This window comes from Musca autumnalis, unplaced genomic scaffold (genome assembly GCF_047663935.1).
Source record: "Musca autumnalis isolate F117 unplaced genomic scaffold, ASM4766393v1 scaffold_4, whole genome shotgun sequence".
Taxonomy (NCBI): domain Eukaryota; kingdom Metazoa; phylum Arthropoda; class Insecta; order Diptera; family Muscidae; genus Musca; species Musca autumnalis.
This window is the reverse complement of record NW_027411977.1, coordinates 73,216,520-73,244,216: the sequence shown is the minus strand read 5'-3', so window position 1 is coordinate 73,244,216 and position 27,697 is coordinate 73,216,520. Positions and strand designations below refer to the sequence as shown.

The 27,697-nt window shown below is 35.1% G+C and overlaps 2 long non-coding RNA genes across 4 annotated transcripts; both read right to left on the bottom strand.

Annotated features, from left to right (window-relative positions):
• Positions 1-2,757: 2,757 nt before the first annotated feature.
• LOC141403508 (uncharacterized) lies at positions 2,758-3,426 on the bottom strand. Of its 3 annotated transcripts, none has more exons than XR_012412821.1 (4): positions 3,412-3,426; positions 3,054-3,162; positions 2,951-2,989; positions 2,758-2,876 (listed from the first exon to the last, which is right to left on the bottom strand). It is a non-coding gene; the product is annotated as an uncharacterized lncRNA (long non-coding RNA). The 3 variants fall into 3 exon arrangements; XR_012412822.1 differs by lacking the exon at positions 3,412-3,426 and adding an exon at positions 3,289-3,303; XR_012412820.1 differs by lacking the exon at positions 3,412-3,426 and having other exon boundaries at positions 3,054-3,171.
• An 8,300-nt stretch (positions 3,427-11,726) lies between these two features.
• LOC141402213 (uncharacterized) lies at positions 11,727-12,141 on the bottom strand. The gene is made up of 3 exons (XR_012412564.1): positions 12,024-12,141; positions 11,917-11,955; positions 11,727-11,822 (listed from the first exon to the last, which is right to left on the bottom strand). It is a non-coding gene; the product is annotated as an uncharacterized lncRNA (long non-coding RNA).
• Positions 12,142-27,697: the final 15,556 nt, after the last annotated feature.

Genomic DNA, 27,697 nt, shown 5'->3' with positions numbered 1-27,697 from the left:
TACGAAAAGTACTAAAAGTTACTAAATTTAGTACCATTTGGTATTACGTGAACGGATAGAGCTAAAATCTTGAAATTTGGAATGAAAATCAAGGTTTAGAAGATGAGTTGATATAAGGAGGTGGTTTGAAAATGTGTACTCATGTGTACCAATAGTACTAAATTTGGTAATATGTGAATTTGGGCGAACCGATAAAGTTGGAATTCTGAAATTTGGAATTACTATTACTGTTGGAGTTTGAGATATGGAGGTAGTTTACGAAATTCGTACATATGGGTACGGAAGGTACTAAATAGTACCAAATAAGGTACAATTTGGATTTGGGGGAACGGATGGACCTGGAATCCTGAAATTTAGAATTAGGATTACTGTCGGAGTGTAGGATAGAGGTATTTTGTAAATTCGTACTTTTGGGTTCGAAAAGTACTAAATGGTACCAAATTTGGTACAATATGAATTTAAGTTATCGGATAGAGCAGGAATAATGAAATTTGAAATTATGATTACTATTGGAGTGTGGGATTGGGGTACTTGTGAAAATGTTTACTTATGGCTACGAAAAGTACTATATGGTACCAAATTGGGTACAATTTGTATTTGGGTGATCGGATGCAGCTGTAATCCTGAAATTTAGAATTAAGATTACTGTTGACGTGTAGGATTGAGGTAGTTGTGGAAATTCGTACTCATGGTTACGTATAGTACAAAATTTGGTACAATTTGGATTTGAGTGAACGGATATAGCTGGAATCCCGAGTTTTGGAATAAGGAGTACTGTTGAAGTGTAGGATTGATAAAGTTTTGGAAAGTTTTAGTTATCAGTGGGAAAAGTACTAAATGGTACTAAATGGTACTAAATTTGGTACAATTTGGATTTCAGTGATATGATACATTTGGAATCGTGAGATTCGGAATATAAATTGATGTTGGAATGTCGATAGAGGTAGGTTTGGAAATTCGTACTTTGGATACGAATAGTACTAAATGGTACCAAGTCTGCTACAATTTGGAATTGGGTGAACGGATATAGCTGGAATCCCGAGATTCGGAATAAGGATTACTGTTGGTGTGTAGAATTGATGAAGTTTTTGAAATATGTAGTTATGGGTACGAAAAGTACTAAATGGTACCAAATTTGGTACAATTTTAATTTGTGTGATCGGATACATTTGGAATCCTGAAATTCGGAATTACGATTACTGTTAGAGTGTTGATAGAAGTAGGTTTGGAAATTCGTACGTTGGATATGAAAGTTACTAAATGGTACCAAATTTGGTACAATTTGGATTGCGGTGATTGGATGCAGCTGTAATCCGGAAATTTGGAATTAAGATTACTGTTGGCGTGTAGGATTGAGGTAATTGTAAAAATTCGTACTCATGGGTACGAATAATACTAAGGTACAATTTGGATTTGGGTGAACGGATATAGCTGAAATCCCGAGATTTGAAATAAGGAGTACTGTTGGGGTGTAGCATTGATAATGTTGTGGAAATTTTTAGTTATGGGTAGGATAAGTACTAAATGGTTCTAAATATAGTACAATTTGGATTTCATTGATACGATACATTTGGAATCGTGAAATTGGGAATTAAAATTTATGTTGGAGTGTTGATCGAGGTAGGTTTAGAAATTCGTACTTTGGATACGAATAGTACTAAATGGTACCAAATTTGGATTTGAGTGATCGGATATATCTGGAATCCTGAAATTTGGAATTAAGGTTATTGTTTGAACATAGCACTGAGATAGTTTTGAAAATTTGTACTTATGGGTACGAAAAGTACTAACTGGTACTAAATTTGGTACAATTTGGATTTGTAGAGCTGAAGTCCTGAAATGTGGAATTAAGATTACTGTTTAGTGAAGAATTTAGGTAGTTTTCGAAAACCTTACTTATGGGTACGAAGAGTACGAAATGATACAGTTTGGAGTTGGATGAACGGATACACCTGGAATCTTTAGATTTAGAATTACGATTACTGTTTTTATTTTGTATTCAAGTTAGTGTAGGATTGAGACATATCGTCGAAAAACGTGCTATAAGTGTACTCAATTTGTTGGGTGTAGGGACTGTGCTGGAATCTGTATGTTTTGGAGTTAGAGTGAGTACTGCAACGTTTGTCTCGCTGTTATTGTGTAAAGGTGAGATAAGGCAGATCTTTTTGAAAATCGAACTAAAAAGGGACGAACAGTACTAAAATAAATATTGATTAAAATTCGCCATTTTCATATTATATATTGTTATTTGTTTTTATACCCTTGTCCGCATACGAAGTAGCGGGCACTTTGCTAGTTTTAAATAAAGAAATAAATATTCACTGAGTTTAATACACCCTTCCTCAATTTATAAGTGGATTCGAATATCTTGAAATATCGATAGTGTATCAACACCGTTTGTGATCGAAATGAGCACGCTGTTGTCAATTTGACAACGAGATGGTGTCAACGGTTTCGAGAATTGACAACGTACTGTGGTCGAAGTGAGTACGATTGTGATTGAAATATTAAAAATTGAGAACGCATGTGCTGATATTGACACGATTCGTGGTTAGATTCGAAAATGGCAACAGTCGTGGTCAAAAAAAAAAAAAAATACTACTAATGAGCTCGCCCGTGCTCATGTTGACACTATACGGTGTTGATTTTGAATCGAATTTTTTTCCTTTGTGTATTCAAGCATATGTTCCATCGACAGAGCAGATTCTCTTATGTCAATCCTTAAAAATTTGTTTTATAATAAAAACAGTTTAAAAATTTGTTTTTGCAATATCCAACGATTTTATTTACAGTAAAATTATTTCATATGAACCGTTCATAATGAACCATTCACACCATTGACTCCGTCAAAGAGGATAAGATATGCGATTTGAGACCTAAAGGAGGAAAAATATCAACACATATATTAAGAGAAAAATTACTTTTTAATTAAGACATTTTTTTAACTTACCTATTTATCACCTCCTCCTCCTGTTGGCCAGCCAGGTCCCTATAAAAAAAAATTGAAAATTAGTATACATTTGTACATGAGTATAATGTATGTTTTAACTTACACATGGTTCGGCACTTGCATAACCTAAGAATAAGGCTAATGCGACAAATCCAAGAGATAGTAGTTTCATGTTTAAGGCAACACTGATGACATCCAAATTATCTGTCGTGCTTTTATAGTAGAAAGTAAAGTTGTAAATAGTGTGGTGATTAATTTGATGAATGGAATATTCGCAGACAAAACGTGAGCAGTAATACATTTTTTAAATTAAGGAAAATTGGATTTTTCTGAATTACTTATGTGAATTTGTTATTTATTCCTAACTAAAATTATTGCTAAAGCCATAACCAATGAATAATAGAAAGCCTTGCATCTGGTTGTAACCCATCTAAAAAAAATAATAATAACGGCTTTTTTACTCAATATTAACTGTATTAGCAATACTTAATGTAGGTAATCTATGACTTTGCTTGTCTTCTCAACACACATAGAAAAAATGTTTTTTTTTTTTTTTTTTTTTTGTAAGTTCTTTTGGCCCAAACTCCATCTAACACGGTAAAATATTCGTCTTAGACCCCTTAAGTAGTATACCATTTTTGATATCTCATATCTCTACATTGCAATAAAACTGCAAAATAAAGACTTCAGTTGCCAATCAACATTATAATGGATTTATTATATACACATTTGTTTTAGTAAAGATATTACACAAAACAAGTAAAAAAGTATCAGTCGGCTTGGCCGACAGAGATATACCCTCAGCCTGTGTATATTGAAACAATTTTTTCCCAAAAAAACGCATGTATTTAGGGAATTTTGGGCGTTTGAACTGACAAAAATGTTGATTAGGATTAGAGATCAAAAGTTTTGCGGAGGAGATACTAAAAAGAATGGATCTCCAGCCACTACATATGGTACCATAGGGGGTTTTTACAACTTCAGGGATGTTTGCTCAAGAAGTATGGACTTGCCCCTGAAACAACTTTTACCATCGCAATTGAGGCAGCGAATGCAAGTTGCTTCAACAAAAATCAAAGTGATTCGAAAGCAGGTCTTAAAGTGAACGTATCCGAAATTTTGTGTGGGAGGTACCGGATGGAGTGGACAAATATAGTCCATATTTGAACCTGATCTATATCTGGTAGATATATTAAGATGTGTAAAGTATGGTCCAATTCGGCCACTCTCTTCAAGAGTTATCGTACGCACAATTTTACCGAACATTTTTGAACTTTTGTGGGGGAGGTACCTGAAGGAGTGGACCGATATGGCTTATCTTCGAACTTAAACTATGTTTGGACAAAATATTACTAAGACCAAACTTTGGACCGAATCGGCAGACCTGTTCGATAGTTATTTTGCCCTCCAACCTCCTCACACGGTGTCATAGGGGGTTTTTTCAACTTTCAGGCTATTTTCTCAGGAAGTATGGACTTGCCCCTGATGAAACTTATACCGTCGTATGGAAGGCAGTGAATACAAGTTGCTAAAGCAAAAATCAAAGCGATTCGAGAGATGGTCCTAAACTGAACTTTTCCAAATTTTTGTGTGGGAGGTTCACGACGGAGTGGACCAATTGAGTCCATATTAAAACCTGATCTAAGTCTGGTACACGCTCCACGATGGGCAAAGTATGGACCATATCGGTTACTCCCTTCAAGAGTTATCGTGCGCACAAATTTTCCGAACATTTTCGAACTTTTGTGGGGGAGGTACCGGAAGGAGTGAAAAACACCCCAGATAATTCTCGAATGCAAGCAGTGTTGCCTTAAACATAAAACTACTATCTCTTGGATTTGTCGCATTAGCCTTATTCTTAGGTTATGCCAGTGCCGAACCATGTGTAGTTGAAACATAAATAATATACATACATATTTATGTATATTTATATAAATTTGCACATTTTTTCTCCAGATACCTCATTTGCATGCCGGAATGAAGGAAGTAAGTTAAATAAAGACTCATAACTGTCAGTCAGTTGTAAAAAACCAATAACTTTTCTATTCATATATAAAATCACTTTGAGTAGGTGTGCCGAGTGCCGAAACATATGTAAGTTGAAACATAAATAATATACAAAAATATGTATAAGTATATAAATTAGAACAATTAATTCTACAGGTACTCGTACTACATTGACATAGCGGAGGAGATGAAGTAAGTTAAATAAAGACTCAAAATTGTCAGTCAGTTAAACAAATAAATAACTTTTCTATTAATATATAAAATGTTTTCTTCTTCTTTATTTGCCAATCCGTGTTCGGATGTTAGCGATCATACAATTATAATGCAGTGTTACATAAATTAACTTAACTAATTGTTAATATTATAGTACAATTAAATATGTTCTATTCAATTATCGAAAGGCTTCGGTTTCTGGCGGCATTTAAAAGAATTCGTTCGTTTTGCACACCCGTCCATTCTTTAATGTTACTTATCCATGTTGTTTCTTTTCTTCCTCTGGGTCTTTTTCCTTCGATATTGGTCTGTATAATGGCTTGGAGCAGCTTATATTTTTCATTCCTCATTAAATGGCCCAAATAGGCAGTTTTTCTGGTTTTTATCATACGTGTAATTTGAAGTTCGGTATTCATGCGTCTAAGCACTTCTTCATTTGAGATACGTTCAGTCCAACGAATTTTTAAAATACGGCGATATATCCACATTTCAAACGAATTTAATCTTTTCTGATCTGTTACTTTTACCGTCCAGGTTTCGGCTGAGTATAATAGTACTGGCCATATGTAACATTTAACAAAGCGCATTTTTGTTGTTAGGCTTATATCATGACTTGTAAGCATTTTTTTATATTTAAAAAATGAATTTCGTGCCATTTCAATTCTGCACTTGATTTCTTTCGACATATCCCACTGATCATTAATCTGGACTCCCAGGTATTTAAACGTTTTAACTCTTTCTATTTCGGTATTACTTATTAACATAGGTGCAGTTGTTTCCACAGACTTTCTGCTCACAATCATATATTTGGTCTTTTTTACATTAATACGTAATCCATATATTTCGCTTGTTTTCACAAGTACATCTAATAATCTTTGTAGCCCCGCAAAACTGCTTGCTAGTAACGTAGTATCGTCGGCGTAACGGATGTTATTAATTAGCGTATTGTTTATAGCAATACCAATGTTCTTTCTAGCAATGGATTCTACGAATATTTGTTCTGAATATATGTTGAATTGAAGGGGAGACAAAACACATCTTTGTCTTACACCCTTTGAAATTTGAACATTGTCTGTTAATTCACCATCTACATTAATATTTGCTACTTGATTCCAGTATAAATTTTTAATGCATCTTATATCCCATTCGTCTAGCCCAATAGAAGTCAAGATATTCATCAGTTTATCATGTTTCACCGTATGAAATGCTTTCTCATAATCCACGAAGCAAATATATACGTCTTTTTGAACTTCTCGACATTTTTGTATTAATACGTTAAGTCCAAGTAGTGCTTCTCGCGTTCCCATACCTTCATTGAATCCAAATTGCGTCTGCCCCATGTGTGCCTCACATAGTGGGTATATTCTTCTGTGTATTATTTTTAGAAATATTTTCAGGGCATGGCTCATTAAACTAATTAACCTGAAGTCGCATTATTTTTCTTGGGTATAGGTATAAATGTTGATTGGAGCCAATCTTGCGGATATTCCCCGGTAATATAAATTTGGTTAAACAACCCCAATAGTAGTTGTTTATTGTTTCCTTCTATTAATTTTAGTACTTCGACAGGTATATCATCTGGCCCCGGTGCCTTTTTGTCTTTCATAGATTTTATTGCCGATTCCAATTCTTCCTCATTGATTAGTCTTCCTGGAATACCGATTTGGTGTGTATTGGTTAGGAACTGGGTTCGACTCTCGTCAGTAAATAAATTTCTGATATATCTCTCCCATAGTTTACTCTTATCCTCACGTTCGTAGTGAGCTACATTATTATCGTCGCAAATAAACGCGGACGTTCTTTTTGCATATATACCGGATGCCTCTTTCATTTTTTTGTGGAGATTGAAATCGTCATGGAGAAGTTGTAATCTTTCAATTTCCTGGCATTCTCTGTTTATTTGTGCATTTTTCGCGGCACGAATTGCGGTTTTAATTTCTTGATTCAATTCCCAATATTTTTCATAGTTATTATTTCTGTATTTGCTCCGTTCTTCTCGAAGTGCACGTATTTCTTCTGTTATCCAGTTGTTCTTCTTCCGTCTAGTTGTAGTTGTACCTAATACATCTTTCGACACGTTGTTGATGGATTCTTTTAAACTGTTCCATTGCTGTTCATTGTTGTCCCCAACGAAGGATAGTTTGGCGTTTATTTGATCTTTCATTGTTTGTTTCATAAAGGGGTCGCTAAGCTTTTCGAAATCTATTTTCTTCCGGGGGTTTCTCCTGCGGGTGATAGCCAATTTTATACCAATCTTACAAAGTAGGAGGGTGTGATCTGATGGAACGTCAGCACCGGGATATGTGGAGCATCTACTCACGCAGGAAGAATATCGCTTATTGATAATTATGTAGTCGATTTGGTTTCTGACTATATTATTATTGCTGTCTTGTGGCGACTTCCAAGTATATAATCGTCTCGGATGGAGATTGAACATAGTGTTACTAATTTTAAACTTGTGTTCTTGGCAAAATTGAATTAGCCTTTCTCCTCTTTCGTTACGTTGGCCCAACCCAAATTTACCTGTAACATCAGTTGTTTCTTCCTTTCCAACTTTTGCATTAAAATCCCCCTGTATAATTGTGATATCATGGGGTTTCGTCATTATCAACACTTTTTCCACATCACTGTAAAATTGTTCTACCTCGAGATTGTCGCCATCACATGTGGGTGCATACACTTGTATTACGTTCAAGTTAACCGGTTTTCCGGATATTTTGATCATCATCACCCTATCCGAAATTGGGAAGCATCCTGTCACACTGGGTGCAATGTTACTTTTAACTAAGATAGCAACGCCCTTTCTGTGGATTCCGTCAACATTGCCTGAGTGATAAACCTTTGTATTTTCAGAGAAGAACTCTGAGCTTTCGGTCAACCATGTCTCACTTATACCCAATATATCTATTTGCAGCCGCTTCATCTCGCTTATGGTATTATCCAATTTTCCAAGCTCATAAAGACTTCGAACATTCCATGTTCCGATGTTAAGTTTTGTTTTACCTCCGGGGATTCTTAGCACCCTCGTTTGGCCGGAGACTGAGGGCCGATTGTTATTTTGTGTTTCCATTTTCATTGTATGATTTTCATGGGATATTACTTTAGTGGTTTCCCGTTGCCTTCTAAAGGGTTTGGAGTTTACCGTCTCCGCATTCAGCCGCTCCACTGGAGTACAGACGCTGTTTGCAGTCGCCCAATGTGGGAACAGACACTGCCTTTTCCCCCTTTTTTTTTGGTTCGCCCCGCATATTTTATTTTTGCGGTACCCTTCAGTGAGCAATCGCTGACGAGCATTCCCCTATCCACCACCTGGGGAGGCGTCCGATAGGAGAAAAAAAGTGAAGAAAAACAACTCCGCACGGAATAAAATGTTTGATTATTCCTTAAGTTTGAAATCAAATACATTCCTCATCCTTCCTAATCGAAACAGTGGCGTAAATTCTACAATTAATAAAGTCATTGAATATTGGGAAAAAATAATAAATTGTCTGTCTTATTCTAAAATATGTCATCTTTTGAATGACTATGGTCAACAACACGGTGCTCTTGAACCAACTTTAAATGAAAGTAGCTTATACCTGGGAAGTTGTTGCGGATTCTGAAACTACAATGTTCATATATGAGAACAAGTAAAAAAGTGTCAGTCGGCTTTGCCGACAGATATATACCCTCAGCCAATGTGAAGCGAAACTTTCACCTCCGGACAGATCGAATCTATTTAAGGTGTCTTCAGAATTGTGTGGCCCTTTATGGACATTTGAACTTGCCGACAAACATGTGGATTAGGAATTAACTGCACTAAGGCAGAAATGTTGAACCATTTTAGAAGTTAAACTAAATGTTGATAACATATTAGGAGATCCAAAGTTTGGACCAAATTGGATGCCCCACTTCGTCCTAGGATTTTAGTGACATTTTTTACATATTGAGGAGAAGTACCTAAAGTTGTGGACCGGTATTGCCCATGAAACAAAGTTTGGATATAATATGACGAAGACCAAATTCTGGACCAAATCGGTTGAACAGTTCGATAGTTATCGCGCTCTCCGACCGCCACATATGGTGACATAGGGGTTTTTTTACACCTTTCGGACTGTTTTCCCAAGAAATATGGACTTGCCCCTGAAAAAACTTTTACCGTCGTAATGGAGGTAGTGAATGCAAATCGCTTCAACAAAAATCAAAGTGATTCGATAGCAGGTCTAAAAGTGAACTTATCCGAAATTTTGTGTGAGAGGTACCAGAAGGAGTAGAAAAATATAGTCCATATTCGAACCTGATCTATATCTGGTAGATATATTAGGATGTGCAAAGTATATATTACATCGGTCACTCCCTTCAAGAGTTATCGTGCGCAAAAATTTTCCGAACATTTTTGAAGTTTTGTGGGGGAGGTACCGGAAGGAGTGGACCGATATAGCCCATCTTCGAATTTAAGCTATGCTTTGATAAAATATTACGAAGGCCAAAATTTGAACCTAATCGGTTTATCCGTTCGAGAGTTATCGTGCGCACCAGCCAGCCAGACAGACAGACGGACAGACAGACAGACAGACGGACGGACATTGCTAAATCAACTCCAAATTGTCTGAAACACATTTCGTCCAAACATACTTGGGGTCTAAAACCACTATTTCGATGAGGCACATTTTGCCCGTATGAAAGTGTATATAACCTTTCTAGCCTAAAGGCTGAGGGTATAAAAATCAAAAAACAAAAAAATGGCCATAGCGCTTTTTTATGTCAATCGCGATTAAAGTTCACATTTTTAGGAGTTTTTCAGGTTTTTGCTGGGAAACCGCAATCGCGATTTAATTTAAAAGCGCTCAGGCGATTTTTTTTTCTGATTTTTCTCCTCTATGGACATTGTAGTTTCAGATTCCGCAAAAACTTTCCAGGTGTAAGCACTTTCCATTTAAAGTTGCTTCAAGAGCACCGTGTGCTCTGTTGGGGAACTTCACGTAATGTTGGAAAATATTTAAATCAGCCAGTTTTCCAGCAGCAACATTTTCTATTAATATGTTAGATAGGTTCACTAGCGCTAATTATATTTTAGTAGCATCTTTAAGTGTTTAGAGTCATAAATATAAATGTAGCTGTAATAAAAATATGAAAGTACTTAGCACTTAAGTGATAATACTTTCCTTAGCGGAATGTGCACTGATAATAAAGTGGTAAAGAGATTAGTGATATGTGCGCTTACTTTAAGGAATTATAATTAGTCCCCTTAGAATTCTAATATAACTTAGCTCTTAAGATTAATTTTAACATCAATAAAATCTGAATTGGATATTCAACCAAAAACAATGGTTGTGTTCTCTTCTCGCCTATATAATTGGTTCAAGAACACCGTGACAAGTGTCCAGTATGTTTATAAGTAAATAGTCAAGTCAAAATAGACATGCGTATAAGGGGGCAATAGCTGAATTTTGTGATATCTCCGGAATTGTTGAACCTCTACCTCTCCTGTATTATGCATATTTTCTTGAATTTCGAAAGCTGCGGGATGCTTCCCTTTGCCATATTTAAAAAAGTCATATTTTTATGAATAAAAATCAAATGCCGTCATAACCTAACTTAAGCTTTTATGGAAAGAAAATTTGTTTAAATTTTCAATTTTAATTTATTCAGCAAACCCTACTGAACCGATTTTCCTGAAATTTTCAGGGGATGTACAGGGATGGCCCCCGAAAACAGGCTACATATTTTATTGAATTCCACAGGGGGCGGGGTGCCTTCCCTATGCGATATTAAAAAAACGCTAAATTTGCAAAAAAAAATATGCATGTGTCGGTTTAAAAATTTGCGGATTAATCTACAATGTAGGCCTGTTTTTTTTTAAATATGTTTTATCTTCAATACTATTGAACCGATTTCCAAAATATTTGGAGCAGAAGCTCAATGTTTGCCGTTGTTTTGTATATTTTATGAGGTGGGGTACCTTCCCCACGCCTTTCTTTTAAACGCTATATGTCTAAGCTAAACTTATGATTATATTTCGGTTTCAGCATAACCTTTGGGAGGCATTTGGGAGGAGCCAAAATACCAGACCACGCCCACTTTTTTAAATATGTTATATTTTGAAAACTGGTGACCACGCCCACTCTTTTCAATATATTATTTTTCAAAAGCTACTGAACGTAATTCCATGCTATTTTCAGAAAATATTCAGAAATGTCTTGTGGTCCAAAATGCTATATTTTTGAAGACGAATTTCGGATGCATATTGTTTTATAATCACTATATTTCCTAAACTTATGAATGCATCGGCTTGAAAATTAATTCTCGAAACAACGGTGGTTGAACCCCCAATAAAGAAAAGCGATATATTTACAAATTTCCTTGAATGGTGAGGTTCAACGGTCCATCAGTCATGAAAACCTAAACCATATAAGTCTCAATAAGCGGGAGAATTCGACTTAACCAGTTTTTTTTTAATTTTATGATTAGATCGAATTAGGATAAAGACAGGAGACATATACGATAATAAATCCTAAACAACATCAATGGCAGAAAAATCCGACAACGTCCGTAAGAGAAAAGAAAAAAATACAAGTTGTTTTTATTATGCAATTCTAAATGACTTTATTAACTGCAGAATTTACTCCATTGGTTCAGTTAGGAAGGATGAGGTATGTATTCGATTTCGAACCTGCGGAAAGAAACAAGCATAGCATTTGATACATAAAGAGAAAACTATATTGTTTGTAAGACTGATTGACAACTATGACCCTTTATTAACTTACCTATTTATCACCTCCTCCGCCTGATGGCCAACCAGGTCCCTATAGAAAAAAATTTTAAATGTATATACTTTTGTATACACATGAATATAATGTATGTTTTAACTTACACATGGTTCGGCATTTGCATATCCTAGGAACAAGGCTAATGCGACAAATCCAAGAGATAGTAGTTTCATGTTTAAGGTAACACTGATAGCATTCGAATTGTCTGCGGGTGTTTTTATAGTTAAAAATAGAGTTTTAAATAGTGTGACTAATTGAACTAATAAAATATTAACGTGATCAGTAACACTTATGACTTGACATTATATTTAAACAAATGTGTAGACAAATCAATTATAATGTTAATTAGTATATGGTAAAAAACCAAAATTCCTATGCAATTCTATTTGGAAAAAATCGAAAAAAAATTTTGCACGTCTACGATTTTTGGTATAGAGGTTAGGGAAAAAATTCTAGTTTCAAATCTGTTCGCGTTCACAAAATTGGCCGATGCGCGCAAATTTTAAAATGTTTTATTTTTGTTATGAGAAAATTTATGCATAAATCGTTAACAGCATTCCTTATCTATTCGTAGATGTTTAAATAGATGGAATACCATCTTGTTGCGCGTCCGGATTATTAAAAAAAAAATTCAAAAAACCCCGAAATTCCGGCTTCAAAGTGTCAGCATCAATTTTAGATGAATGCAGTGGATATATAGAAAAATCATATACTAGTATCATGTTGCCCATGGAGTACTTTGTGATTCTTTCTTTTGACATAGGTCTATAAAATGTAAGGTTAAGTCAGAAATCGGAATGGAACCTAAAAAAACTTGTTGGCTTCAACCCGTTTTTACCCATTTTTCTACATTGATGCCAACACAGCTTCCACGTAAATTAATTTTAATGGTCAACATTATGGGATCCATCCTAAAACACTTAATTTTAAAAAGTTTCAGTCATACTATAAAAATATGTTACCAGTTCGCGAGTTCTGAAAGGGTAAAACTCGGATTCATCGATTGTAAAACATTTTTGGTTTTTGCCATATGTAGTTCATCTTTGTCCTAAAGTTACTAAGAAATCAATATAACATTTCTAGAGAAAATAACCGTTTTTGATACACAAAACCTATTTCTACGTTTATTATCAGACTAAGGAACATTTCAAACAAGGTGTAAACAATATTTCAGTGTTCTAATTTGATATTGGTGATTATAGACTAATTAGTCTAATGTGTCATGCCCTAAAAATATTCATTAAAATATTAATTAAAATACTACATAAAAGAATCTACCCTAAGTGTGAGCCAAATATGGGGAGAACACAATTCGGTTTCATAGAAGGCATGGGAACGCGAGAGGCGCTACTAAGTATTCAAGTCCTTATTCAAAACTGTAGAGATGTTCAAAAAGATATATTCTTATGTTTCGTAGACTACGAAAAGGCTTTCGATACGGTCAGACATGAAAAAATGATGGATATCTTGATGGATACCGGAATAACAGAAAAGGAAATAAGATGCATAAAAAACCTTTATTGGCCACAAACTGCAAAAATTCAAGTTGATGGAGAACTCACTGACAATATCCCAATATCCAAAGGCGTTAGACAAGGATGTATCCTATCACCTCTATTATTTAATTTATACTCCAACAAAATATTTCAAGAAGGAGTTGAAAACGAGCAAATTGGCGTAAAGGTCAATTACTCTGAATTAATAAACAATATACGATACGCCGACGACACAGCATTAATTGCCACTAGCCTATACGGTCTACAGAAACTGGTTAACTCACTTACTCAAAAAAGCGAATTATACGGTCTTAAGATTAACATTAAGAAAACGAAATATATGGTAATAAATAGAAAAACTTACCAAAACAACACATCATTGAAAATAAAAAATGACGAAATAGAACGGGTAGAGAGTTTTAAATATCTTGGGGTCCTTATAAATGACCAATGGGATGCCTCGAGAGAAATAAAATGCCAAATAGAAGTAGCTAGGCAATCCTTTTTTTAACCATCGCAAAATATTAACAAGTCATGACGTCAACATCACAACAAAAATGCGCTTCATAAAATGTTATGTATGGTCTACTCTACTATATGCTGCCGAGTCAATAAAGTCAATAGACGAACAAAAATTGAACGCATTTGAAATGTGGATTTATCGCAGAACACTGAAAATTCCTTGGACTGACCGAGTACCAAATGAAGAAGTCCTGAGAAGAATGAACACTAAACGACAACTTCTTGATATCATAAAAAGTAGGAAGATATCCTATATGGGACACATAATGAGAAACGAAAAGTATTCTATCATCCAGAGCATAATTAAATGTCAAATTGAGGGAAAAAGGCCAAGAGGAAGAAGAGAAATATCCTGGATAAAAAACATTTTGGAGTGGACAAATCAACCAAATGAAAGAAGCCTTATCAACGCTGCGAGGAATAGAGAGATCACCATTGCTGAATAATTTACCACAACATATTCATAAACATATATCTATATATACAGCTAAAAAATACTTAATTTGTTATTGTATGATCGCCAAAATCCGAATGCGGATCGGCAAAAAAAAAGAAGAATTTGATATTGCAAAACTTTCATTTACTCAAAGGCTGTCGTAACTACAAGAAAAATCAAGTAAAAAGACGATAGCAAAATGCCCTCAGACTAAGACTCTACAAAAAAGCAATAACAGGAGTGTTGGGCGTATTTGGGCGTATGCACCGACTAAAGCATGGATATGATTAAAGCTCAAAAAAATTGCGGGGATATCGATAGATAGGGCTTTTTTATCACACTAGCCTACGAAAAACATAATATCGCTGTAAACAGGGCCACTAGGAAATAAAAATGTCCAAAGGATCCTCGAACAGACCTTTAACCACACAAAAATGTTGAACATTTGTGTGGGTGGTACCACAAGGATTGGACAGTAGGCCGGGGCGATTTGAAAACCTTAATGAGCCCTTCGCGTTTCTGATTCCTGGGATTGAACTGAGCAAAAAAGTCCACTGGACCATATATCTACCGTGAAAATCGAGCCTCCCGATTTTGACTTTAAGTTTTTTATTGACTTTTTTAGATATTTTGGCATATAACAGCCAAACCATTGAGATTTTAGATTCAACACAAAGACAAAAATTGTAGCCAAGACAGTAATTGAAAACTCTCTAATACATCGCAAAAGCATTGGAATGCTCCCTCAGGCAGTTTTGTCCTTGAGAAGGTACAAACTTTTCGAAAAATGCCGATAAATGACACTGGGCTACAAAAGTTGACCAGAAAAATATTCAAGTGTTCTGATGCAAAATTATATCGTGTTGGGATCCATGGACAACGACAATACCTTTAGTTCGTTGGGATCACATCGTTTAATTTTTTTATAACGGTAAAAGTAGTGAAAATCTGGGTTTCTTACATTTTCAAATTTAAACGGACATATCTTCATTTTTTCACAACGGATTTCTAGTGATCCTTCTTTCTTTTAAAGGGGTGAATAATATCTTTAAAACAAGTTAGTATTTGTTTAAATCGGTTAACAAATGACTAAGTTATAGTGGTTTAAGCCTGAAAACCCCATCAAAAAAACTATAAAGGAATTTCTCATAATTTTCAAAAATATAATGTTTTTTTTAATTAATTCTCTTTCGAGTTGAGCTGTTAGGCCTTTAGAGATACATTGAAAAATTAGGAGTCTACCGAAGTCCCACGCATCCAACCATTACACTACGTTTCACGGGTGGTAAATCCGATCTTCAGGTGTATTAGGATGTTGTTTTTGTGGCAGACGAAGGCAAAGCTTGGTAACTGGTATATATATCGAACTTCATTAGATAAATGTATATGCGAAATTATGTCAGTTAATTGAAACTCCAAACTTTTCCTATAGTCCTGCTTTGGTAATCCCATTGAAACGTAGTGTAATGGTTGGATGCGTGGGACTTCGGTAGACTCCTAATTTTTCAATGTATCTCTAAAGGCCTAACAGCTCAACTCGAAAGAGAATTAATTAAATATCACTATAAATGGCCTTCGCCTTAATAAGGCAAAAATAAAAAATAATTTCAGCATGAGCCAGGCTGGGATTCGAACCTGGGTCTCCGACAACTGAGTGTCAAGGTTGCCGGCGTCTTAGCGTTCTAAGCCACCATCAACTTGTCAAAACTTTAGTAGACAATAATTGATGATCAAAAAATAAAATCTTCTGATATAGAAGAGCAATTACTAATGATGTAGGAATAAAACTTACCATAGTATTTGTGAACATTGAAAAATGGGATTACCAAAGCAGGACTATAGGAAAAGTTTGGAGTTTCAATTAACTGACATAATTTCGCATATACATTTATCTAATGAAGTTCGATATATATACCAGTTACCAAGCTTTGCCTTCGTCTGCCACAAAAACAACATCCTAATACACCTGAAGATCGGATTTACCACCCGTGAAACGTAGTGTAATGGTTGGATGCGTGGGACTTCGGTAGACTCCTAATTTTTCAATTTCAGCATGAGCCAGGCTGGGATTCGAACCTGGGTCTCCGACAACTGAGTGTCAAGGTTGCCGGCGTCTTAGCGTTCTAAGCCACCATCAACTTGTCAAAACTTTAGTAGACAATAATTGATGATCAAAAAATAAAATCTTCTGATATAGAAGAGCAATTACTAATGATGTAGGAATAAAACTTACCATAGTATTTGTGAACATTGAAAAATGGGATTACCAAAGCAGGACTATAGGAAAAGTTTGGAGTTTCAATTAACTGACATAATTTCGCATATACATTTATCTAATGAAGTTCGATATATATACCAGTTACCAAGCTTTGCCTTCGTCTGCCACAAAAACAACATCCTAATACACCTGAAGATCGGATTTACCACCCGTGAAACGTAGTGTAATGGTTGGATGCGTGGGACTTCGGTAGACTCCTAATTTTTCAATGTATCTCTAAAGGCCTAACAGCTCAACTCGAAAGAGAATTAATTAAATATCACTATAAATGGCCTTCGCCTTAATAAGGCAAAAATAAAAAATAATGTTTTTTTGTTTTGTTCAATAATTATTTTCAAAATTGTGAGAAATTAAGTTATAGTTTTTTTGAGGGGGTTTTCAGGCTTAAACCACTATAACTTAGTCATTTGTTAACCGATTTAAACAAATACTAACTTGTTTTAAAGATATTATTCACCCCTTTAAAAGAAAGAAGGATCACTAGAAATCCGTTGTGAAAAAAGAAGATATGTCCGTTTAAATTTGAAAATGAAAGAAACCCAGATTTTCACTACTTTTACCGTTATAAAAAAATAAAACGATGTGATCCCAACGAACTAAAGGTATTGTCGTTGTCCATGGATCCCAACACGATATAATTTTGCATCAGAACACTTGAATATTTTTCTGGTCAACTTTTGTAGCCCAGTGTCATTTATCGACATTTTTCGAAAAGTTTGTACCTTCTCAAGGACAAAACTGCCTGAGGGAGCGTTCCAATGCTTTTGCGATGTATTAGAGAGTTTTCAATTACTGTCTTGGCTACAATTTCTGTCTATGTGTTGAATCTAAAATCTCAATGGTTTGGCTGTTATATGCCAAAATATCTAAAAAAGTCAATAAAAAACTTAAAGTCAAAATCGGGAGGCTCGACTTTCACGGTATATATATTGTCCAGTGGACTTTTTTGCTCAGTTAAATCCCAGGAATCTGAAACGCGAAAGGCTCATTAAGGTTTTTTTTCTTCCACACAAATCGCCCCACCCTATTGGACAGATATGGCCCAAATTTGAATTTGAACTTAAACTAAGTTTCGACAATATTTAGAGATCCAAAGTTCGGACCAAATCGGTTGCTACGTCTATGAGAAATCGCGCGTACCATTTTAGCGAATATTTTCGAACTTTTGTGGGGGAGGTACCGGAAGGAGTGGACCTATAATCACCACTTTCGAATTTCATCTAATATTCGAAGAAATATTACAATATCCAAAGTGTGGACGAACGCAGTATTCGGTTCGAGCTCTCCAGGCACTACATATGGTACCATAGGTTTTTTTTACAACTTTCGGGCTGTTTTCCTAAAAAGTATGGACTTTCCCCTAAAAAAACTTTTACTGTCGTAATTGAGGCAGCGAATGAAAGTTGATTCAACAAAAACTAAAGTGATTCGAGATCAGGTCTTAAAGTGAATTTATCCAAAATTTGATTTGGGAGGTACTCGAAAGAGTTGACAAATATAGTCCATATTCGAACCTGATCTATATCAGGTAGATATATTAGGAGGTGTAAAGTATGGACCAAATCGGTCACTCCCATCAATAGCTATCGTGCGCACAATTTTTCCGAAAATGTTTGAACTTTTGTGGGGGAGGTACCTGAAGGAGTGGACCGATATGACTTATCTTCGCAAAATGCACAAAATATTACGAAAGCAAAATTTTGGATCGAATCAGCAGATCTGTTCGAGAGTTATTTTGCGCTCCAACCACTACGCACGGTGTCATAGGGCTATTTTTGTACCTTTCAGGCTATTTTCTCAGGAAGTACTTGCCCCTAAAGAAACTTATACCGTCGTATGAGCGGCAGTGAGTACAAGTTGCTGCAACAAAAATCAAAGCGATTCGTTAGCAGGTCCTAAACTGAACTTTTCCGAAATTTTGTGTGGGAGGTACCCGAAGGAGTGGACCGGTTGAGTCCATATTAGAACATCATCGAAGTCTGGTAGAAATTTCACGATGTGCAATGTATGGACCAAATCGGTTAATTCCTTCAAGAGTTATCGTGCGAACAATTTTTCCGAACAATTTCCGAACTTTTGGGGGGGAGGTACCGGAAGGAGTGGACCGATATAACCCATCTTCGAACTTAAACTAAGTTTGGACAAAATATTACGAAAGCTAAGTTTTGGACCGAATCGTTTGATCTGTTCGAGAGTTATCGTGCGTTCCAGCCAGCCAGACAGACGGACGGACAGTGCTAAATCAACTCCAAATTGTCTGAATCACATTTCATCCAAACATACTTGGGATGTAAAACCATTATTTCGATGAGGCACATTTTGCCCGTATGAAAGTGTATATACCCTCGTTAGCATAAATGCTGAGGGTATAAAAAACGAGTTCTTCATCAGTGGATTTTAACAAATATTAGAATTTATAAAAATGGTGGACAGTTTATATTTTACCTTAAAATCCCTCTTTTTGCCCATAAAAGGCCAATTTTTAATAATGAAACTATCGTTGAAGGACTAGACTTCAAATTGTTATTCCACGTTAAATGAATTCTTCCATTTCAGTGCTCATATCTCGGTCAATGTTTTTTTTTTTCAGATCCGAAGACAGAACAGTTAAAACTTTGTGCATTTTTGTGTTTCAGTTCTAATTAAATGTTTATACTATCAGCTAATATTTCTGCGTTTAGAAAAAAATTCTGTTGGTGTTAATTTCATTTAAATTACCAATATTTACTTTGGTTGATCAATAACACTGTGCAGCAGCATTTTTGGGTGGTGGAAAATTTCTTTTGGAGATGAAAGCCCTTGATGGGTATACTAAGAACCCAAAAGGAAATTTTCGCCATAGGTCAAGTTTCTGAGATATCGCGCGATAAATTTTTGATTTTTTCCCTATAATACTTGGCAAAAGAGCTCCATATCTCTGTTTGGCGTTGTTGTAGCTTCATTTTGAGGTGACATGTCTTCAGTCAAATCGATTGGCGAATCTTTTTGTAGAACATTTCATTCTTCTAACTCAATTCCTTTCATGTCCTTTTCGTCCTTTATTTCTTGAACCGTAGTGAAAGTCCCACAAGATGAGATTTTTCAGCATCCAAATATTCTACGAAAATGTTGCTCAGAAGATTTTAGGTACGGTTCTCTTTGACAACTAATCGATTTTGTCCCGTTTTCATTGTCCTTTTAGACATTTAATCGGTTTTGGTTCAGAAATAAACTATGTTTTGTTTTTCTGTATATTCGTCATTGGTTTTTTATTGGTATGTAGACATAACCATTGGTTATTGCTTATGTATACATCTTGGGTGCTTCTGAAATATTTACCACAAATAGCTATTGTAATGGTGAACACGTTAATAACAATTTTTCTTGGAGGATAGATCCGGTTATCTCAATTTTGGAGCCGGATATTCCGACATTAAAACCGATTTTTGAACCGGTTTTAAGTAACCGATTAATCTTATATGTATACCGTTCAAAAGCTTATAGAGTTGTCAATCAAATTAAATTAATTCGCTTCTGAAAACTTTGTTAGTTGCAGTTCTAGAACAAAAAACCGTTTTCTTAAACCGTTTTTAAGGAAAAATATCAGTACGCGCAAATATGGAGATCAAAGGCTGGGGGGCGAACAATTCTTTTTGGCGATGAAAGTCGATGAAGATAATATTACGAACCCGGAAGGACAGTTATGCCGTAGGTCAAACTTTATACCATGAGCAAAATGAATTCTTTCTTGACAAACTATACATACCAACGTGACAAAAAACCTAACGCCATAACTCAGAAGTTTGACCTACGGCATAACTGTCCTTCCAGGTTCGTAATATTATCTTCATCGACTTTCATCGCCAAAAAGAATTGTTCGCCCCCCAGCCTTTGATCTCCATATTTGCGCGTACTGATATTTTTCCTTAAAAGGGTTTAAGAAAACGTTTTTTTGTTCTAGAACTGCAACTAACAAAGTTTTCAGAAGCGAATTAATTTAATTTGATTGACAACTCTATAAGCTTTTGAACGGTATACATATAAGTTTAATCGGTTACATAAAACCGGTTCAAAAATCGGTTTTAATGTCGGAATATCCGGTTCCAAAATTGAGATAACCGGATCTATCCTCCAAGAAAAATTGTTATTAACGTGTTCACCATTACAATAGCTATTTGTGGTAAATATTTCAGAAGCACCCCAGATGTCTACATAAACAATAACCAATGGTTATGTCTACATACCAATAAATAACCAATGACGAATATACAGAAAAACAAAACATAGTTTATTTGTCAACCAAAACCGATTAAATGTCAAAAAGGACAATGAAAACGGGACAAAATCGATTAGCTGTCAAAGAGAACCGTACCTAAAATCTTCTGAGCAACATTTTCGTAGAATATTTGGATGCTGAAAAATCTCATCTTGTGGTACTTTCACTACGGTTCAAGAAATAAAGGACGAAAAGGACATGAAAGGAATTGAGTTAGAAATGAAATGTTCTACAAAAAGATTCGCCAATCGATTTGACTGAAGACATGTCACCTCAAAATGAAGCTACAACAACGCCAAACAGATATATGGGGCTTTTTTCCCAAGTATTATAGGGAAAAAATCAAAAACTTCATCGCGCGATATCTCAGAAACTTGACCTATGGCGAAAATTTCCTTTTGGGTTCTTAGTATACTCATCAAGGGCTTTCACATTCAAAAAAATTTTCCACCCCCAGACTTTGAGTTCCATTTTGTGTCACAGTGTAATTAGTTCAGATCTGATTCGAAATCCGTTTGAATGCTTAGTTTGTATTCTGGGCTTACTGTAATTGCAGCTTGAGTTGAAGTTTATATGAATATTAAAACAGACTTTCATAAAAATGAATTCAAGTTTGTACGGATTAACTATACTCCAAATTGTTGGCATTAATTTCCATCGGCATCATTTCATATAAATCATTATATAATAAAGATTTTGTTTTTCAAAATAGTCTGGCTTAATCCCATTTTTGTTGTTTTATTATTTTAAAACAACTATTTTAAAACAACTAAAAACAACCACCGAAGTTATTTTTCAATAAATTCTTCAACAAGAAACTTTTTATACCCAAACATCAATCGTCAGCTCGAAGTATAAAGCTGAACAAAGAAAAAACTTCAATGAGAAGTTTTTCTTTGGCAGCCTAACACAACTCCGACGAAAGTGTTTGCGAAACACACCAAACCTTTTCCCACTGCTATGTGTCGTCAAATTTCGACGAATGCACATAACAAAATGTAGTTGGTAGCTTGTCGCAGCCAACCATACAAACGGTGCCAGTGTTTCTCAAATCGAACATTGCACGGTGGTCGCTGCCATTGGCCAAAATTAAAACATGAAAGTCTAATTTTTGGTACCAAATGTGTTCATGTCTACTACTAACATGTTAAATTTCTCTAAAATAAATTTGTTATGGATTACTTCTTACTGTACTCTTTAAGAATGGCACCAAAAAAGAGAAAATTTAACAGGTTGGATTTCTAGGTGAATTCAGTGCAAAAGTTAGGTGAAAGTAAAATATCAATATCAAACTAAATGAACTCTATATTGACCAAACTTAATTCGAATATTGAAAAACAATGTATTAACTCAATTTTTATGCAGTTTTGTGTTTGTTAATTTTTGGGATTCATTATTAAATACGTGTGTTGACTAAAGGACTTTTGTAATGTCATTTCTTTAATATAATTCAATTTCATGTAAAGTTTTAATTATGTTCCCCCTCTTTCCCCCTAACGAAATTTTTTTTTAAAGATCAGTAGTAGTCTAAGGATTATATTTTTCAAACTTTCAGCTGCATCTTTCCGCATCTTTGGAACTGGTTCCCAAAATACTAAGGGTACATTTCTGGGTGTTTTTGTCATTTTTTCAAATGTGCAGGTGATACATTTCAGCTTTTTAAATATATAGAAGAGGCATTATGATACGTTAAAATGTGGTACATAATGTTAAATTTTAAAAATTCAGCCATTTTGATTGATTATTACGGCTGGAACCATAAAAATATCGAATATTGGGCGGGTACCTATTTATGGGGACAAAATCAAAAGGTGGACCTACATTAATCGACAATTTTCTGGGGGTAGCCTACATCCACGACAGACTAAGTGGCATTTCGGCCATTTCGATTTAATAACTTATATGAAACCCTCAAAATTCCGAAAATCGGGCAGTACAATTACATGGGGACACTACCAAAACGTGGACCCAGTTCAAAAAAATGTTGCTAGAAGGTTTTCTAACTCTAGGGAATACCGGTAGCCAAATTTTAGCCAATTTCACTGAAAGATGTGGTCAAGACCCCCAAAATGCCTGAAATCAGGGGTACCATTCTATGGGGGCTATACCTAACCTTGGACCTATATTGATTTTTTTTTTTTTGCTTATTTTTATTTGTGTTGCTAAACTAGCCTTTACTGAAATTTTCGTATTGTTATCTGCTCAGGAAGTATTTTTCGCCGCTCTTCCCATACAAGTTCGACCACAGTGCATTGGTGGCGTCGTTTTTTATTGGGATAGCTAATACAATTTTGTTTTTCAAAATACTCTGGCTTAATCCCATTGTTGTTGTTTTATTATTTTAAAACAACTAATTTATTAGTGGAAAAACTAGTCTTCCTTGCCTTACCCCTTGGCGAACAATGCCAACCTTTTTCCACTAATAAATTAGTTGTTTTAAAATAATAAAACAACAACAACGGGATTAAGCCAGACTATTTTGAAAAACAAAATAGTATTAGCTATCCCAATAAAAAACGACGCCACCAATGTTCGATATAATAAAGATTATTATATGTATATAGTACCGATTATTATATATAGTACCGATAACATACTGGTCACCCAGCACACGTAGTCATATGTAGTCATATTTAGAGAACATGAAGACAAAACCCCAAAATGCAAAAATGCGACTCATTACAATTTTCACAATTTCTTACATATCTCAAAATGCGCAAAAAAACCGCATTTGGTTTTAGAGGAAAATCAAAAAGAACATTAAAGAAAAATATTAAACAAAATTCTCACGACCTTCTAGACACTATTTTTTCTACATTCCAATAAATTTCAAAATTATAGAAAATTTTGACATATTTTGAATATTTTTTTAGACATATTTCTGCAACATTTTTTATAGAACAATTGTTTTCTAAAATATGGAGAATTATCTCCTTTTGATATATCCATACTAAAAATGACAATTTTATACAACAAAGACTACGTTATCACGGTTCACAACAACCCAAATTTATGCTTTTTTAACAGTTCGCAAATATTTGAAAAATTTCACAACTTCAACAAAGTGCAACGAGAAAAATAAACAACATACGACATTGCCACTTTGGATATTAGGCTAGGCTTTCGTGCTCTTTAATCCTGTCAAGACAGATTATCAAAAAAACTATGTTTTTATTTTTCAATTAAACACCGTTTTTTGAATTTTAACCCTACGTGCGATGCCCTCTTTAATGCCAGTTTTTGTCGATTTCCGACTGCCATCAAACAAAATGTACGTGTACCGACAAACATAGACGATCACAATGTCAAGCAAGCGACATAAGTAGCCTTGTTTTCGGGAATCATCACTGTACATTCCCTGACAATTTCAGGAAAATCAGTTCAGTACTTTTTGTAGGAAAGATAAAAATCGGTCCAACCTTTTTCAACTGATGCCATTACTAACGAACGCCATTTATATATGTAGATATAGCATTTTTAAAGAAGTAGGGTATAGTGGAAGTAGCCCGCCCCTTCGGAAATTCAACAAAATATCCCTGTACATTCCATGACAATTTCAGGAAAATCTGTTGAGTCGTTTTTGTAGAAAAGATTAATCAAATTTTCTTTGCATAAAAACCTATGTTGGGTTATAACGAACATTTCAAAAAAATTATTCAAATCGGTCCAGCCGTTCTCAACTGATGCCATTACCAACGAACGACATTTAATTCTGCCCTCAGCATTTATGCTAACGAGGGTATATATGCACACTTCCATACGCGCAAAATGTGCCTCATCGAAATAATGGTTTTAGACCCCAAGTATGTTTGGACGAAGTGTGTTTCAGCCAATTTAGAGTTGATTTAGCCATGTCCGTCCGTCTGTTTGTCTGGCTGGCTGAAGCGCACGATAACGAATCAACCAATTGGGTCCAAAATGTGGCTTTAGTAATATTTTGTCTAAACTTAGTTTATGTTCGAAGATGGTTTATATCGGTCCACTCATCCGGTACCTCCCAAACAAAAGTTCGGAAATGTTCGGAAAATTTGTGCGCACGATAACTCTTAAAGGAAATAACCGATTTGGTCCATACTTTGCACATCGTGAAATTTCTACCAGACTAAGATAAGGTTCCAATATGGACTCCTTCAGGTATCTCCTATACAAAGTTTCCGAAAAGTTCAGTTTAGGACCTGCTCTCGAATCGCTTGGTTTTTGTTGTAGGAACTTGTATTCACTGTCTCCATTACGAAGGTACAAGTTTTATCTGGGGCAAGTTCACAATTCCTGAGAAAATAGCATGAAAATCCCCTATGGCACAAGTGTAGTGGCTGAAACAACTTGTGTTTGTTGCCCCTATTACGACGCCGCAATTTTTTTAGAGGCAAGCCCATATTTCCAGAAAAAAATAGCCCGAAAGCTGTAAAAATCCCTATGGTCCTATGCGTACGATAACTCTCGAACGGATCAGCCGATTCGGTCCAAAATTTGGCCTACGTAGTATTTAGTCCAAACTAAGTTTAAGTTTGAAGATTGGCACTATCGGTGCGCACCTTCCGATAGCTCCCTCTTTATGTTTTTCGTGAACAAGTTCATGCTTCCTGAACCTCTAAGTTATACGGTGTCCAACTGAAATGACTGGCGGGCACAAAATCTATCGAAAGGATTGAATCCCAAAATAAGATCCACTTCCCAAATTGACTATGTCGGTCCATTGCTTATAGTACATCCTCCGCAACACTTTTGATCTTCATATGTTTGTCGGTAACTTTCAAAAAGGGCTACAAAATCCGTAATACGTAGATTCGATATTGTCTATAGATGGACGTTTCAATTCACACAGGCTGAGTGTATATCCCTGTCGGCAAAGCCTACTGATACTTTTTTGCCTGTTTCGTTCGTACTTCATCAACGTCGGCAGATCAAAAATTACACAATTTGCATAATTGCAATGAATATTGCCAAAGCAGCACAAGGAAAAATAGAAAAAAATCCCTTCAGAGAGAGAGAGATAGAGAAAAAGGTTCGTCAGACTAAACGGAAAAAAATTCCGGCTTTGAGCAGACTCGTCGGACGTCCGACATTGTGTTTGCTGGGCAGCGACAAATGGCTGTTCGATACTGATCTAATCTCTGACGGGGTTGGGAATCGGCCAGAATTCTGTACTTATCTTTAATGTTGGACTTGCTTGTTGTTATCGGCGACTCCGATTCAGGATGTTCATCATTATAATCGTATTTTATATCAATGCTAAGTTGTGCAAAACTTATATAAGTTTACTCAAATAATATAGTAGTCGACTTAAACAATTTTATAATATTTTTAATTAGCCAAAAGTGTGTTCTCATTTAAACAAAAATAAACTTTGAATTTTAATTATTGTTTTAATCAAAATTATAACGGTTTATTAAAAATATACTATTGCAGCCTAACACGTTTCAATTGGACCGTAACCGATTTATTTTTGTTGAAATAACAAAAAATAATTGTCAAAAAAAATCGAATATTTTAAGATTTGTTGTTTTAAGACTTGTTCTCTACAATTTCTGGGTAATTGCAGAATAATTAAATTTAACCGATAATATTGATATAATGGAAAGAGCTTGTATGTGTGGCGTAATAAAATAAGTCAATCACGAATTCGGCCGAACGGAATCGACTGACATCGACAATTTTATATATATGTAGGTGTATATCGATTTGCAATTTCTTGCAATCTAACTGTATTATAGCCACTGTATACATTATTCCGAAACGTGTTAGATGATATTGGATTTTACAGTAATTAAAATAGCTTGTTCATAAGTGCCGGACAATAAATGATCATTTGCAACCATGATTTCATCCACCTCTCATATCTCGTTAAATGCAAACAATGCGCTTCGTGTTTAGTTCAATATCGTATATTTTTTACATACGATCCAAGATATCACCCATCTTACGATTGCTGTCAAATATTTAGGAATATTGAGGACAGCGAAAACAAGGTGTTACAACAACAAGTTACAACAAATACCCTCCACCTCGAATTGTATTGACGTGTGTACTAAGGTATTCCGCCTATTCCTTGCAGGAGCAGAACAGTTTAACTGATAATACTCCTTTTAAATGAGCTTATATGGGGCGTCATCGTTGTTGTTTCCAAAACATGAACCAATATTTACAATATTCCGAATTTTGTATCCTTTTGCAACTCACAATATTAAATTATGGCAAATTCGGTTGACAATTTTACAAAAAACCCTCGAAATTCACAAAATAGGGCAACACTGGCTTGATTTAAACCTGCATATACAGTCTGTCGCAAAAGTTAGTATACACCGTTGAAACCAAAATATATTAGGGATAAATATCACAATAACTTATTGAAAACAACAAACAATTAGTTTTATTCGATAGACAAGAAGGTTGTCTTCCGTAATAACAATTAAAAATGCGCAATATTTGCATACATTAGAAAATGTACGGTTCAAATCCCAAAAAGACCAAAAGTTATGTCGCAAAAGTTAGTATACAACGGAGAATCCTCGTGGAACTATGTAAAAAATTCTTGATATTTTTGAACAAAATGAAACTAAATCTGTACTTAAGATCATAAAGAGTATATTAATTGGTTTTAATGGCACTTATAGTACTTATAGTGATAAGTCCAACGTACACTGGATTGTAAAATCCACAAAAATTGGTCATATAAAATACAACAACTGTAGCGACAAAATTCCGAGTTTATGTCCTGTTTATGAATTCTAAAGCCATGAAATGCTCAGAAAAGCTTTAAAGTTTCAATATGGGGTGATCTTGATCGAGTT